Below are 17,173 nucleotides of genomic sequence, written 5' to 3'. Positions count from 1 at the left end.
TGTTTTCATTAATCTCGTTTTAATTCTCATTTTTCACAACTTACCCTTCATCTTATAAAACTTTATTTTTGGTCCTAGTAGAATGTCTTCTCTAAGAAACCATTATCGCACTCAACGTCGTTCATCTGGTTCTCATGATTGTTTTCTAGCAGCATGTATCACCAAAGAATTTGGTGCTACAATGCCTATTATCGTGACTCTGATCCAAAGCCTTAACTCAAACGATTCTGCTTCATCTGAAACTTTCACTTGAAGCATTTCGCTAGTGCTAAACCACCCAAGTAGATGATTTACTCAATAAGGTGGTTTGTATTTATTTATAGCTTAAATGATTATTTAGCCAAATATATACATACATATCAGATCAGAGTACAAGGATGGGTGTCAAACTCTTGACTAAAATTTTAGTAGGTTTAGTGTTTAACCAACTTCAATATTAATAATTATAATAAGATGAAATAAAGTAACAACTTATAAACCTTGATGTAACTTCATCTTCTTCAACACTTAGCGGGAAAAAGATCAAGTTGCCCGGCAACTGTATTGAGTTTGACGAGAGGTTTCTGAACGTAACTCAGGGACCGAACATTACTAATAAAGATAAGTAACATTAGTTAGTTTTTGGAGCTTCATCTGATGTTCCAAAGAACTTTCACTTGAAGCATTTTGCTAGTGCTAAACCACCCAAGTACCTTGGAGAGGAAAATGCCACTAAACTTCTCCAATGGTTTGAGAAAATGGAGAAAGTATTCATCCGTTGAGAATGTCCAGACCACAAAAGGATTAAGTTTGCCTCGAGCGTCTTTGACCAACGGGCTCTCACTTGGTGGAACGCTTTCAAGACCGTCCAAAGAACCAAGTTTGCTATGGCCATGCTGTGGGATGAATTTAAGGAATCTATGAAACGAGAATTTTACCCGGACCATGAACTGCTGAGGCTTGAAACCGAGTTTTGGGAACTCAAACAAATTGGTGGTATCAACTCTACTTACTCAAACCGTTCAAGGGGCCCAGCCTGCTAGTAGCCCACCTCGTAACACCCACGTCTTGAGCTATTCGGAAATATTACGTGGGTTACCAACAATCTTCCGTGATGTTGTGGTAAGTCGTGACCCTCTCACCATTGGTGAAGCTATTGCCCTTGCTTCTGCTCTTTCAGATGACTATGTTAGGGATGGGACCCTCTCTCGAAAGCACTCTAAACCTACCCCCGACATTCCAAAATCGAATCCTCAACCGATACTAAGGCCAAACCCAAACCCACTTCCCACAACAACAACACTTCTCACCACAACAAGAAACATAAACCTAACCACCAAAGTTATGCTATCAACCAAGGACAACCCGATCCAACCGTCTCAAACAAGAAACCTTACTCCGGTTCTTACCCGTTATGCTTCATTTGTAACTATCACCATCCGGCTCAATCCCCGTGTCGACTTTTTACTAAATGCAATCGTTACGCTCATCTTGCTATTGCTTGCCGTACACCACGTAGTGCGCAAGCCGTCCTACAACAGTCTGCGCCGTCTGCTCCTATAACCCATGCTATGCCGTCTACTCAACCTTGTGCACATGCTATACGTGCGTGCTACAATTGTGGAGACCCAAATCATCTCCGCAATGTGTGTCCTCAACTCATCCATGCTCACTAAGCCCAAGCTATACCCATACCCTACTACACTACACATGCTCATCAAGCCTAAACCTACCAACCCAACATCCTTCAAGCTCCTCCGGTCAATCAAGATCATTCTTACTTAACTCAAACCTATCAAATCCCATACCAAAATCTCAAGTTTACCAAACCTACTCCAACCAAACCCCACTTTTGCAACTTGTTCAAGCTCAACCTATTCAAGTTATTCAAAATCAAACCACCTAGACTACTTAAGGATCCAACTCCTCAAAGTGCTCCATGTCAAATGAATCAAGTCAACCGCAATTAAGCTACTCAAAGACTCTGAAGACTCTTGTTACTTGCGTTATTTCTATCTTAAGTTATTTTGTATTTTCAAGTTATGTATTGTAACGACTCTTTACTTAATTATGGTATTGAATAATTTCGATTTGAATTATTTATCCTTTGCATGTTTTTTTATTTCATGAATAAAGATTATTTTATTTATCAAAGTTAATTGTTTATGATACCGTACTCCTTTCTTATTTTCTTATTCTCGTTCATCACGATCCATTTTAATCTCAACTTCAAGGAATCCGTTCTTTTTCAATTTTCAAGATTTATACATTTACATCAAAAGATACTTTAGAAATTTCACTCTTTTATTAATCAACTCAAAAGTTCATTTCATTGCTAGAAATATCTTATACATTGATAATCTTCTGGCATAATATTTAAACTTTGTTAGAACTTTTGCTTTTTCACAAAGTTATGTCTTTCAAATGTTTTGTAACCCACACGATGGGACAAATTATGTGGACCATCTAACGATCTAAGTAATTATGGGTTGACAAGTAATTATCGAAGTCCTAGCATGGGAATCATAATACATACAGTTTTATGTCATAATCTAGAACCGAAAGTAGTTTGGGTAACGATACAAATGTAAAGATGATAAGGACATGGCGGACACGCCGCTGGCACATCCTATATATAAGTGCCCTTATCGGAGTTTTATTTAAAAGATTTTTGCCTAAAATTTAATTTTTTTAACATGATTATGTTTTAGTTTTTTCTAATTTCGGGAGGAAATTCCCAAAATTAGGGGATAATGTAACATTTCGGATTTTTCGTATTCATATTTGTTTACCCAATTCGGGAATGCAATTTGGATCTTTAGTATCAATATAATCGTGCCTTTATTAGTATTTAATCTTTTTTAACTTAGTTTATACCCTCATAACTTCAAACTCGTCAAACAATGCTTAAAAACCCTTAAAATCGCTTTAAACGGCTAAAAATCGTGTTTTTAGAAGTTTAGGGGCCCCTTTTGCCAAACACCAAAGTTTGGAACTCCCCCCCCCCCCCCTGCCATGTCACGCTCAGAGGAGGCCCCTTTGAGGCTGCGTGGAGCAGGGTTACACCTGTAGCAAATTATGTTTCTTGTTTGACTCGCTTATTCGTTTTAATGCATAAATCGATTATTTACCCAAATCCCGTGTTTTTAAACCCAAGAAAACCCCTAGCCTTGGTACATATCCACATTCATTTTCCCCTTCATCAAGAACAAATATTGGTTTTTAATTTTGTTTGATTTCGTCATTAAACGAGATTTCTTGCTTAAACGAGTTTTGTCCAAAATTAGAGTTCTTTTACATTTTTGTGACAATTGAGACAAAACTAGGTACACCCTATTATACAGTTACCGATTTAACGATTAAATGCTTATTACGTAACGAACGAACGATTAACCGAACGGGTCTGGTCATGACCCAGATATCCCCGGGGGCCATCTATAAGTGATATACGAGTAATATAAGCTAACATATTAATATTATGACCTTAGTTCGATAACAAACAAGTTAAACAAAAACATGCTCGTTTAACTACCCACTATAGATTTAAACGCGAAAGATAGTCACAAATCAAGCATTGTATCATCCGTCAAGCCAAAAAAGACTTACCAAAAACTTATTTGAAATGTTTTAAGCGATCCGTGAAAATATTTTTGATTGTGACAAACAAATAATATGTTTTTATTAATTTACACAAAAATAGCCAAAAAACACTCGTTTTCGCGCGGTTTGTCGTACCCGATATATTTTTAGGACCAAAAACCGAACCTGAAATAAATTTGGGCTTGGCATTTCACGTACGGGCACGCAAATTGAGGAAATTGGGCCAAATAAGGCCCAAGGGGGCCTTAAATAATCCCGGCCGCCACTTTTATTTTTATTATTATTGTTAGTTTACATATCAAATAAAAGACTTTACATATGTTAAACACACACTTTCACAAGAGTTGGAAACTACTAGCTGACTTCTTCGTAAACCCTACAAGAAAACCTAAGGTAAAATTTCATGTTAATCAAGCTTTTACAATCTGTTAATCGAGTTTAATATCATATAAAAATAGTTTGATTATCAAAAATCATTCCTAACCATGCGAAAATCATAAAAAATGGTCCAAAAATATTTTTTGATCATACACATGGTTACAAATCAGAATCATACTCTTTTTTGGCCATAAACACGGATTATAGGGTTTAAAAGACATTTTTACGGTCCAAAAGTTCGGTTTTATACCCTAGCCGAAACCCTAAGTTAAGAGGTTGCCATGTTGATAAACTTGCTTGGTTTGTGATATAGGACCTTTATCTAGCTTTCATAGAAGCACAAGAACCCAAAAACTTTATTAGAAAGGTAAAAATGAACAAAAACCGCTAAGGTAATACTGAATCACTCGATTACGGGCTGTTTAAGATTCGATTGTGATGTGCATATTGTTAGGCGTTGAAATTTTTCACGGACATCGGGGACCATATCATTGAGTTCCTGTAAAAATTTGGTAATTTTTCGACCATCCGAGAATATTTGGCGAATGTATTACCGAATTGGGACGTTTATTTGGGAAAAATAGTTAAAATGCTTGAAAATTTATGAACTTTTGTGGGGAACTCAGATTTAGTATATTTTGATCACATATAAAATTTGGGAGCATTTGGACAAGCCTAAGTAGGTTTCGTGCATTCGCGTTTAATTGAATTTTCATAGTCGTTTTGGGCTCGGAAATGATATTTGGCTAGATTGTTAGAGTTTGGGATTTTTTCAGGTTGTTTTGGAATATATTCTGGTCACTCAAAACTTTTGGTGGAATTTTTGGAGATCGTTTGGTATAAACGGACGATTATCGGGCTAAATATAGCAGATAAAATGAATTTTTATAAATTAATAAATCAGTAAATAATTCCAGAAATATTTTTATAAAAATCAAAATATTTTAATTGATAAGTGGCTAAATTTTCTTAATTTAAGGATTAATGGATAATTAATTGTGCTAATTTAAAGATTAAACAAATTCAATTCTAATAAAAACCGACGAGTTCGTGATTAACGAACATGTTGGAATATTAGAACACCAAGAGTGATCAAAAATCATATTTTTGGATTAATTAAAATAAAAACAAACTTTTTATGAGAAACCCGGACTATTTGGATAGATTGTGCGCGTTTTTATCAAATCAAACTGAATAAACGGAAACGAGCCCCGTAGCGAATCCAGAACCCCAATATGTGATCTTTCTTTATAACTTATGTAACATTTCGGATATTCCAAACCCGTATTCGTGTACATTTAACCCGACCGAAACATTTTTAGATCTTTTTTGATAATCAAAAATCAAATAATTATAAATATCTAAGTTTCTAATGTTCACCTTTGACCCCTCATACTCAATATAAATGTCCATTCCTTAAATATAACATAAAAGATTCAATACTTGTCCAATTCTCAAACAACAAGGACCTATTTTGTCAAAATTAAAACTTGTACTCCTTGAAGGCCGGAGCGCCGCATGACCAGGCCCTCCTCTTGCCTTCGTGTGCCGCTATGGGCTAACTGGTCAGATCGCTTAAGTTTGTTTACTTCCTAGTTCATTTTAGCAAGTAAATCGCTTATTTTAGGACATAATCGAGTGAATTAAGGTCCAAGAAAAGGATAATAACTAAAATACAAGTCTTAATTCGTTTCTTACAACCCAAGATCAAATCTTACTAATTATTTCATTGATTCTCTCATTAAAACCATATTTACTTGCCTAAACGAGTTATATGTCCAAATATAGTTCGTTCTTGCTATTCCTATATAAACACATCATAATTCCCTGCTATAAACTTTAATCTAACCCTAATACACCTCCTCCATCCATCAGATACCTATTGTCATCCCCAAACCCTTCGATCTTTGCATATTCGTTGAAGATACAAGACTTGTTCGTTGACTTTGCTTGCTTTAGGACCTTTGACTTCTATTTCTCATCGATTCTTTCACTTTCCGGATAAGTTGTAAACATAGGAATCATTCATACCTATTCCCTAGTCAATAACCTTCAATAAATTTCTGAGATTGAAGAGTATTGACTGATCAATTGCTTTAAGGGTAAAACAGTCAACAACTTTGACTTATCATTTTCTCACACTTCTGGTCGGATTCAATGTTTGGTCCAGAAGACTTTTATTCTCGTAACGAAATTTTAAGGATACTGACCAAAACCCGCCTTCCAAATCGCTGTTCAGATTCTGGTCAGTACCAGCTCGCTTAAACGTTTAATTCAACATAACTACAGTTCTACTCATTCGTTTGGATTGATTCCAGCGACATTAAGTTCGTTTTTATTTATAGTTCATATCACAAAGTTTCAGGTTCTGATCTATTATCTCATTTGACGCGTATTGGACGACTCGCTTATCCGTTGACTCTTTTATTCTTAATTATACTCATTTGCCTTTAATCTAAGGTGAGTTTTATCATTTCCCCTACTTTACTCAGTTTTCACAACATTTTGGGGACATATGCGTATATCATACTATATATATACATATATATATATATCAAAAATAGCAAACTTATAATTGTGTGTGATTAATCAAATCTACTTGTTATGTGCTTATTTGTCTTTGTATGCAATCGTTTGACATATCCCCTTGGAGAGGGTTCTCATTGACCACCGCCCAATTCGCTTGGCAACGGTCTTATTCTTATTTGCTCATGGTTGATTTACCGATGCTCGATTCGCTTGACAATGGTTTAGTCGACAACTTATTTTTTTATGGTTTGAGTTCATTGCGGCATTTATTACGTTTTGCTTATTTATTATATTAACGTTATTTTTGGTGTCAAAACTTGGTGATAAACTCACTCAACATGTTTGTTGACAAAATTCCATTTTCTACCCATATGCAGGTTGCTTGAAATTGAAGTATGGACACTTATAAAGACCTTAGGGTTACATTGAAGACAAAACTTGAATTTAAATGATTGTATATATTTATTTGAATTGTATTGTGGTATTGAATATTGTGTGCACATTTGAAATAAAATAATCAAATAGATATTGTTACATTTACATTATGATACTATCTTCGAGCTGTGAGCAATTGGATCACGCCCTGGCATTGCCGCCTTAGGTTGGGGTGTGACAACTTAATCATTTTATCGACCAACACATTTACCAAAGCTTACATCCCCATAACTGTTTTCTGAACGGATAAACGAACAACTTGGCCCAGCTGGGAAAACGGGGAAATTGAGCCAAGTTCGGTTTTAAGTATTAGACATTGAACAACATCACAACCTAAGCCTATTGACATTTTCTGGGCGTACCAGCTATACCCAGATTAGATATATAGCCCAGTTTAGTATTGAGATTATAATAATATTAAAATATTAATATTATTATAATATTAATTATAGGGACCGGTGATTACAAGACAAACAAACCTCGAACAGACGCGCTATTGAATATTGAGTAAACTGTGAGTTTCATGACCCCTCTCTTTAAACAGTTTTACGAACTTTTGGGGTGAAAAGCATGTTTGATTACATATACATATTTGAAACTTGTAATGATGTGAATTATCTAAGTGCTAACACATTAAAGTCCCCATTAACACAGTACTATTGGTTTGACAAACCCAAACGGAATCGGCCTGGTTGTCATGTCACATAGCGCCGTTTGCACATGATTATACTTATACAAACAGGCTATGTAGTGTTAGACATAGCTACCGGGGCATGTTGTGGGCGGAAGGGGAGCCACATTGGTTGATTGAGCGTGGGAAATGGATGTACGTAGCACATACAGTCAAGGCTTCATTGTAGCTTAGCATAATTACATCATTTACATATATACATACTTATATCATAATTACAAGTGTTAACTTGTGAATATTCATAATTGTTTTCTTGAAACTCGTGAAACTCACCAACTCTAGTAGTTGACCCGGTTTAAACTACTTTTCAGGTATACCTAAGTTAGAATAACTTGGTGATCTGCTACGTGTCCAATGTGTAGTTGATGCTATGTGAATAGAAGCAAGGGTGTTAGTAGTAAGATCAAATAGTTTAACGAACTAGTTTTGTTTGTATCGCCTAGACTGTAAAACAATGATAAAATAATGTAATGTAATATATTGTAAATTAGTTTGTAATGTTTCTTTATAAACAATGTGGTTGATACCAGAGGTGTCTGTTACATTCTCGTTTTACGCTTCTGCATTGTGCTATTCGAGGTGTGACAATTTTCTATATAAGCCATCAAGACCTTCATTTCTCATCTGAAAAATATTTACACACTCTAATTGTCGGGCATTTCATGTTTCTTTCCAGATTTTTCTCAGGTTCTAGCAACATTGGTTACCGGTTGACTTTTCAAGACCTAGCATTCGTCTTTGACCTCTCAAATTCACATCATTCCCTTCATTTTTCGGGTAAGTTATCTTCTGTAAATCATAGATTTTTATCTCATAATCAAAAGCCGTCAATCAATTTCAGTGATTGAGGGAGTTTCGGTGGTTTTGATCTTTGCCCGTTTAAGGGCATAATAGTCAACATATTTGACTATTCGATTTCTCTATATTTTGGTCAAAACTAACTTTCGAGCTAGAAGACTTTTATGTTTGTTTGAAATTTTGAGTGTACTGGTTAGAATCCGACTCCCGACTCGAAGTTTGGATTCTGAACAGTAACAGCTCGCTTTTTGAATATTAAAAACCTCAGAACTTGAGTTTTTTACATCCGTTTGATCTGATTCCAGTTGCAATATTCTCGATTTTAATTCTAGTTTACCGTATCGAAGTTATAGGACTGTATGGGTTGGATCAGTCAATGAATTTAAGGCTCAAGACTCATTTTTTGTTTATATTTTATTATTTAGCTCACCTAAGGTGAGTAATCACTCCTCTATTTACTGATTTTCAAACTGTTTGGGGGAATTTATTCGTACCATATTATATTTAAATATTATCATCTCAATTCATATTTCATTTAAACTAGCAAATCATGACTTGTTATATTGAACGATTAAACGTTACTTGCTATTTGCTTACATGTTTATTTTATCGAATTCAGAGAGATCCATCATAATATATCATAGTAAGTATGATCATATGATGTCTTAGTTGCCAAAGCTCGATTAGCAAGGCAATGATCAACCGACATCATTATTTGTATTTCTTTCGTCTTAGTTGGAAAATCCCAATTCACAAGGCAATGGTCAAATGACACCAATTATTTGCTCATTATTTAATTACTGATACTCACAATATTGATTTGCAGTTTTTCTCATATATTATAGTTAGTGTCAAAAACTGATGACCACTTACTCAACCTCGTATGACAAACATATATATTTTGTACACATCTTGCAGGTTATCATATGATGTGAAGTGAAGGTGATGATCATTTGGAAAAGACCATAGGCTAATTAAAGAAATGATAAAGTGCTATGGATTATTTTAGTTGGATTATTTGTTTAAGAATAATTGTTTTCTCTTTTGGGATTATTTTATAATTGTTAAAACATTGTGTACTTGATTTGAAATTTAAAATAAATAAATTAGACATTGTCATAAATTACATGATAGTGTATTGGAGCTGTGAACCAACGGTTCACTGCCCAGCATTCTGCCGTAGGTTGGGGAGTAACAGGTGGCGTTGATGAAAGCATAAGCTCATATTTCCGAAAACAAAAAAATCAGCAACCAGCAAAAAGCGATAGTTTATGGCGTAGAATCCTTGAACATTTCAACCAACTCGTAAGCAAAAGTAAACGAACTGTTCATCAACTCAATTCGAAGTGGGCTCCAATGCTTACAAAGGTTACATATTTTAACGGATTATGGTAACAAGCGATAAACCTTTTGTCACGCCTGGCCTCAAGGCCTAGCCGTTTGACCAATAATTTTACCAGTTCTATTAATTTACCAAAAGTTTGGTTATGTAGCAAAAAATGTTTATTAAAATATTTACTTTCATAACATAGGGAATTAAATACCCTTTTTCGTTTACAAAATTAATTTGTTAATTTACTTAATTCAAAGTGGGTTCCAATGCTTACAAAGGTTATTAATCTACTATACTATTAAAGCAATATCTTTTTCCATAAATAACATTCAATCTCATAATTTTTTGCTAATAAAATAATTCAAAATTAAATTAAATTACATTCAACTTAATCATTCAACATATTCTAATATACTATACTATTTATACAAGTGTTTCTTAATGAGTTCGAGTTTTTCTTTTCAAAGTGTCATGGTAGTTATTTTATATTTTGGTTTCATTTCGGTTTTAGTTTTTATAAATTTGTTTCGTTTGAGTTTGATTTTTTTAGTTTCGTTTCAGATAGGTTTAACTTTATTCAGTTTTCTGTTTCACTTTTTTTTACAGTTTTTGAGTTTGATTCAGTTTCAGATCTATCAGTTTTAGTTTTTCAGTTTCATTTCGGTTTTTGTTTTAGTCCTAACTATATTTGTTTTTATTTAGGTTTTTGGTTTTGGTTTTGGTTTTGGTTTTGTTTTTGTTTTGATTTTTTTCAATTTCATTTTGTTTCAGTTTGTATTTAGTTTGTTTGGTGTTTGGTTTTAGTGTCTATTTAAAAATGAAAGAATCTGAAGAGTTCACAAATTAAGTGAAAGGTTCATATGAGTTTCAACTTTCAAGTGGGTTGAAGTCATTGAGGCTTTATATATATATATTTTTTTTGGATCTTCACAACCAGTGATAATTAATTCACATTTGATAGAAAGGATTTCAAAAGCTAAGAACGTTGTATGTGTTCACCATCATTTTTCTTCTTAATCTTCAAGTGTGTTATTTCAATTTTCATTTACGAAAATGGGTCAATTTAGAAATGTTTTGATTTGCCTTGGCTAGGCCAAAACGGGTTATTTTAAAAGAGTATCAATTAAGTTCTGGTCAATAAGTCAATATAAAAATGTATCGATTCCGTTCAAGTTTCAACGGGTCTTTTTAAATCGTATCGATTTGGTTCAGGTCATACCAAGTCAATTTTAGAAGATATCGATTTGGTTCGGGTTAAAATGGGCCACTCTCAAAACGTATCGATTTGATTATGGTCAAAGCATGTCATTTTAAGAAGGTATCGATTCGGTTATGATTGTTAAATGAGTTTTGGACGTGCTTCAATTTATAATGGTGCAATACTTTTCACATGAAATGCAAAAACATTTTTCATAGTCAGATAGTCACTATGTTTGTTAGATTGATGTATGAATGTTTATGTCATCAACTGTGTACCCGGTCAAGGAAAAAAAGAAGTCCTAATCATTTTTCTATGCTTATCGAGAATCTTTCCTATATGTTTATTTTCTGATTTGCTTGTTTTCCACACTAATGTTAGTGAAGTTTGTTTGTTTTATATTAATGTTATTTTTTAAAGTTTATGTAGTTTCTATTTTAAAGTTTCAAATTTCCTTCGTAAACATTCAACTATGTAAAGTCACTTTTTGTAAGTTTATGTATTTCAGTACTTTGTTTGTATATGAATATGATTTGCAATTAAAAATCATGTTATTTTCTCAAAAAATATATTAAAAAATAACTTGTCGTTTGAAATTATATATGCGTTTACTTGACGATTTCTATGTTTCCACCCGTGCCATACACGGGTTAATAACCTAGTTCACATATGTTTCGTTTACAAAGTTAGCTGAGCCATCAGCTATATTCTATATCTAGTGATCTTCTATCTCCATTAGGCATTTCCACTTCTATCCCTTACTCCTGGTTACTTGAAAACACTTTTAAAAATACGTCATCTATATGCTGGTGAATAACGCTGACTCGATAAGAGGTTTTCATAACTCGTTATGACACAACAACAATAGCATTCAAGGACTCAGTGGGTATCAATCCCATCTCATCGGAACTAAACATACGCACAGATCACTTAGTGGACGGTTACATGCCCTGGAGATAGTTGCTTGCCTCATTGTGAGTATGTCTGTGGTGTACCCACTACAGTTCATATATGTAAAGATCTAGACACATGTGTAATTTAGTCTGAGTATTTAATTACTACCTTGCATCATATGTTTTAGAGGATCTAGGCTAACCCTCATTTAAATATTTTTCTAACTCTTTACATATGGATAACCCTTAATAATCTAAAAGAGTAGATATTTCATAAATATAGAGGATTAATACCAACCCTCGTATAAAATCTTTTCCAACTATTTACATATGGATAAATATCCTAAACTTTAAAAGATTAAAAAACTTTGTAAAAAGGTATAAGTGTTGAGCATATTCACCTTTTGATGAGTTGTTCAATTAACAATTTATTTGTATTTGATGAACGATTACCTCGGACCTATAGTTCGAGAATAATAGTTTAATAATTTATCTAGATCGAACGATCTAGCTTCAGACCTTTAGTCTGGTTTATAGCTTTAAGCCTTGATAAAACACTAGGTTAGATCCCGTGTTACACACGGACGGTAAATATATAAAACTTCATATATATGTGTGTGTGTGTGTGTGCGCGTGCGTGCGTGCGTGTGTGTGCGCGTGCGCGTGTGTGTTGTATACATTTTAACGAATTGTAAACGTCAGATAATCTAGCATTATTATTATTATTATTATTATTATTATTATTATTATTATTATTATTATTATATGATATCAGATTGTTACTTTAATTAAAAGAACCCAACATACAAAGACAAATAGAGAAAAATAACAATTTCAAACATAATTCTAAGTTATGCCACATATTTCTAACTTATATCATGAAACAAAAAAGACATATTATACTTTCAATTAAACCACGCGTTTAACAAAGCAACAATATAATCCAAACCCCGTGACTTAAACCACCATTTCAATCCAAACATCCAGTCCAAACGTTCATAAATATTTCTCAAAATCTAAAAGAAATAAACTAACAAAGTCTCATATTTTAAAAAAATGAAAATAAAAATAATTAATTGTGTTTATTATTCAATAAATGATGATTATAACAATTAATTTTGAAACTTTCTTCAACTTAGAAGTTAATATTTAAATTTAATGTTCAAATTAACATGTTGAAATTATATAAATGAAAAATTTATGAGTTGAAAGCTTATGTTGACATGCTAGTTGAATGCCATGTGGAAACCTTGTATTGCTTTAATAGTATAGTAAGATTTCTTTTCATATAAAAATCATTTTTATTCAAAATGATTACTTTAGTTCGTATGACGTTTGGTGTGGCATGTTTTGGCGTAATAAGTTAGAACACTCTCATCAAGCTCTCCATGAAAATAAACTAGTCTCACGGTTGATTGGGATTTGTACGAACTACTTTCCTTAGACAAGAAACTCGACAACTAGTATTGCCACCATTCCAGTTATTACATGCTCATCCCACTTTTATACTTTATTATTTATGTTATGCTTCTTTTTCATGAAGAAACATATATACTATAATATCTTTCATGAAAAGGATTTAAGTTTCTTTGTCTAAAAGAATCGTCAATTGATAATAGCCTTTGTACATAAAACTTTACATAAGAATGTTTATTTTTGTAAACCTTTATATATAAAAAAGCTTAAATATATCTATAAACCTTCCAAGATTTAGGCTATACCCAGACCAGGGTCTAAGCTATTTATTGAAATGACTTAAGCATAACTCATACGTGAAAATGGATATAACGCTTAAGGACGAACAACAACACTTCGACTATGCATAGGGTGTCGGGGTATGAAACGTCAAAACTTCAGAGTGACGTCGGGACTCCAACTCGTTGGCACGAACTTCAAGAAAGTGAAAGTGGTTTGGTGTTTGGGATGCCACAAATGAAGAGCTTATGCTCACTATTTATAGCCCTAGCACGTGCCAGCGGAGACCACATTCAGAATACTTGTCGATTCCTTAGCCAGTCGCTTTGTAGCCCTAGGAATCGAATTCATCTCTTTAGTAATCAGCATGATACGTCAATATATGGATACCTTCTCACCGTCTCAGGCACCGGATGCGCCGATGGCCTCGACAGACTCTCCAACAGCGCCGCCACCATTTAGCCCATGATTTCCGGATCCTGCGATCAGAAAGACGTGATCTTGATCACTTCCCATAGGTAAAACCGCTCGTTAAAGTTATGTCAAAACAAAATGCACCAGAGTTGTCAAACAAAGAAGTCTGGGTTGGTTCTCAATGTGGTATTGTAAATAGGTAACTAAACGCGGGTAAATAGGTAATTTGATATGAAAACGGGGAATATGTAATTATGTGTTTACGGGGAAAAATGTTATTAATGTATTTAATAAGGGAAAATATGTAAAAATCTCCACCCCCCCCCCCCTGTTTTCTTTTTACCTATTTAGGATCATGTGAGAAAGAGTGAGTGTAACGATTTTCATGTGATGCAAAATGCTTTTAAGGGATTTATATATATACATATATATATATGTATATATATATATATGTATGTATGTATGTATATATAGGGAGAGGATCAAGAGAAAACTCATCTTTAAAGAGAAAACTTAAAAACTCCTAAAGAATTATTTTAATTAAAAATAAAAAAATATTTTTAAATTTCTGTTTTTGTCATTATTCTTATATTTTCTTACCCCTTGCTCGAAAAAAAATAAAAAATATAAAAAATTCGCTGTAATGCACATACGTATTACTGTGCGAAATCGTTGTATTACACATGTGTATTATTATGTACTTTTAAGTTCAATAGTGTTTAATTGCATATATTTAATACTTGTATATTGTAAATGTGTAGTAGTGTTGTATTATATGGAAAAAAATAATAATAAAATAAAAGTCGATGTAGTGCACATGTGCGTTAATGTTGTATTACACATACGTACTAATGTGTATTCGATGTGTGTATTAGTCTTATATTGCATATATACAATAGTGTGTATTAAATATGTGCAATAGTGTTGTATTCTATGCAATACAAACAATTTTTCATACATGCAATGCACACTATTACACATATGTACTACACCGACGAGGATACCGACAAGTTTTTTCGGTGCAGGAGGTTGCCACCGAAGCTTGCGATTTCAGTGCAGGAGCTGATTATGGAAAGAAAGCAGTGGCAGCTGGTGTAGGTTGTGGAGTGGGTTGACTTTGAGATGACCTGAACATAGAGAAGGTCTGTTGAGTCTGCTGCGGTTAAGCTGACTGACTCTTGAACAGTGAGAAGCTGTCTTGTGAAACTAGAGCATTGTTAGCTATAACTCCATAACCAACAGTATTGTAGATACTTGCATGATTGATAGCACGCTGCTTGTCGTCAGTAAGGCCCCATTCCCGGTAACCCTACTTTGGTGTTGGATTTACTCATAAACACAATTCTAACATCAGAGTTAATTTAAACTTTCGCGGAATAATTTAAAACTTCAAACATCACATTACAAACATTGTCTTTTTGTCATTTTTGTCTTAACATACAAATTGTCTTTTCATAACATAACATAAAATAGTTTTGACACTTCAACATGGATGTCAATCTCTTCCGTCCATGCCATGTGTCCCTCCTCAAGCCAGCTGCCTCAATCTATTTGCCTACATGCATACTAAAAGTCAGCTACACTGAGTGAGTTCTAGTTAATCATTTAACATACAATACATTCATACCCTTACTCAAACGCATCCGAAGATACGTATTCATACCTTATTTACTCTTACTTCTTTCATACAAAATTTATATACATGCACTCGCGCTTACATACTTTCTTTAATAAGGCCTTGTAATTTACCATAGGCTATTCTATTTCTACCATCACAGATATTACTAGGGTCTGGTCCCTTCTGTCTCAGATATTATTAGGGTCTGGTCCCTTCTGTCTCAGATATTATTAGGGTCTGGTCCTTTCTGTCTCAGATATTATCAGGTTCTGGTCCCTTCTGTCTCAGATATTATTAGGGTCTAGTCCCTTCTGTCTCAGATATTATTTGGGGTTTGGTCCCTTTGTCTCCAATAACCATACCTGTCACATCACTCGATCATACATTCATTTTCATTCATGCATACTTTACATATCTTCTGGTCATGTATATACGTATATATACATATTCATTAGTATAAGCATTCCGTAATAACATTCAATACTTAGTCATACATATAACATACACATATCATACACTTACCACTTAAGTTAAGTGTATTAACAACTATCACAAAGGAGTATGCACACAGCCCCAAAAAAACATAAAGGATAAAGGGGATAGAAACTCACCTGAAGTCGGTTTCTCTCGTCGTTAATAGTAATGCCCTTCTTTAGTTGTGCACGGCTAACTGTTCAATACATTACGCGTGTCAATTATCTATTACCACAACTTCCTACATCTAAATTTATGAACCCTCAACTAACGGGGGTCCGAGGGCAGCGCCCCTGGTAGCGGGGTCTAGGGGCGGCAGCCCCTAGCAGGGTCCAAGGGGCAGCGCCCCTGGCTGGGGTTGAGCTGCCAGGTCAGCTCGGAAAAATTTTATTTTCATTAACAGTCCTTTAACAAAAATGCATCAGAAAATGAATTTTATAAAATTTCGAATGGAAGGATTTCGCTTCGCATGCATGGAATTTCGCTTCGCATGAAACTGTTTCGCTTCGCATGGGAGCGTTTCGCTTCGCATGGCTGAGCGAAGCGAAATGCCTGTTTCGTTTCTCAAGGCTGAGCGAAGCGAAATTCCTTCCTTTCTTCGTTTTTACCATTTAATGGTCATTATACTTCGTGACTCTTCCTTAGGACCCGATTTTACCCTTTTTAGGGGTTTTGGGTTGTACCAACTTTGCATACTTGCGTTTTATAAGGCCCGAACATCACATTTTTACCATATAACTTTATCGTGGGGTTATAACTCATCAAGTTCATGTTTTTCTTCCATCACATACCCCGATCTATCCTTCTATCGATTTGCATGTCGATTCTAACCATAAAACTTAACCATTTAAACCGAAACCTACCTTTTGCTTCGGGTTCGAGTTCAGATCCGAACAACTCGATGATCTGGACGTGATTCTTGTCAGTTGAAGACACTTGAATCACCAAACTCTTCCTTAATTTAATCCCAGAATGGATTTGGGTCTTGAGAGAGAGAGTATGTGTGTGTTTCTTGAGTGTGTGTGTTTGTTTGTTTGGATGAGAAAAGAAAGGAAAAGAAGAAGTGGTTGGGCTTATATAGAGGGGGTTTCACGGGTCCCACCACCCATTCCCAAATCCTACTCCCAAACACTTAACA

Source organism: Bidens hawaiensis, unplaced genomic scaffold (genome assembly GCF_021521415.1).
Source record: "Bidens hawaiensis isolate Kalapana, Puna unplaced genomic scaffold, B.hawaiensis_p1.1 tig00044869_1, whole genome shotgun sequence".
Lineage (NCBI taxonomy): Eukaryota > Viridiplantae > Streptophyta > Magnoliopsida > Asterales > Asteraceae > Bidens > Bidens hawaiensis.
Note: the sequence above shows the minus strand (reverse complement) of the source record.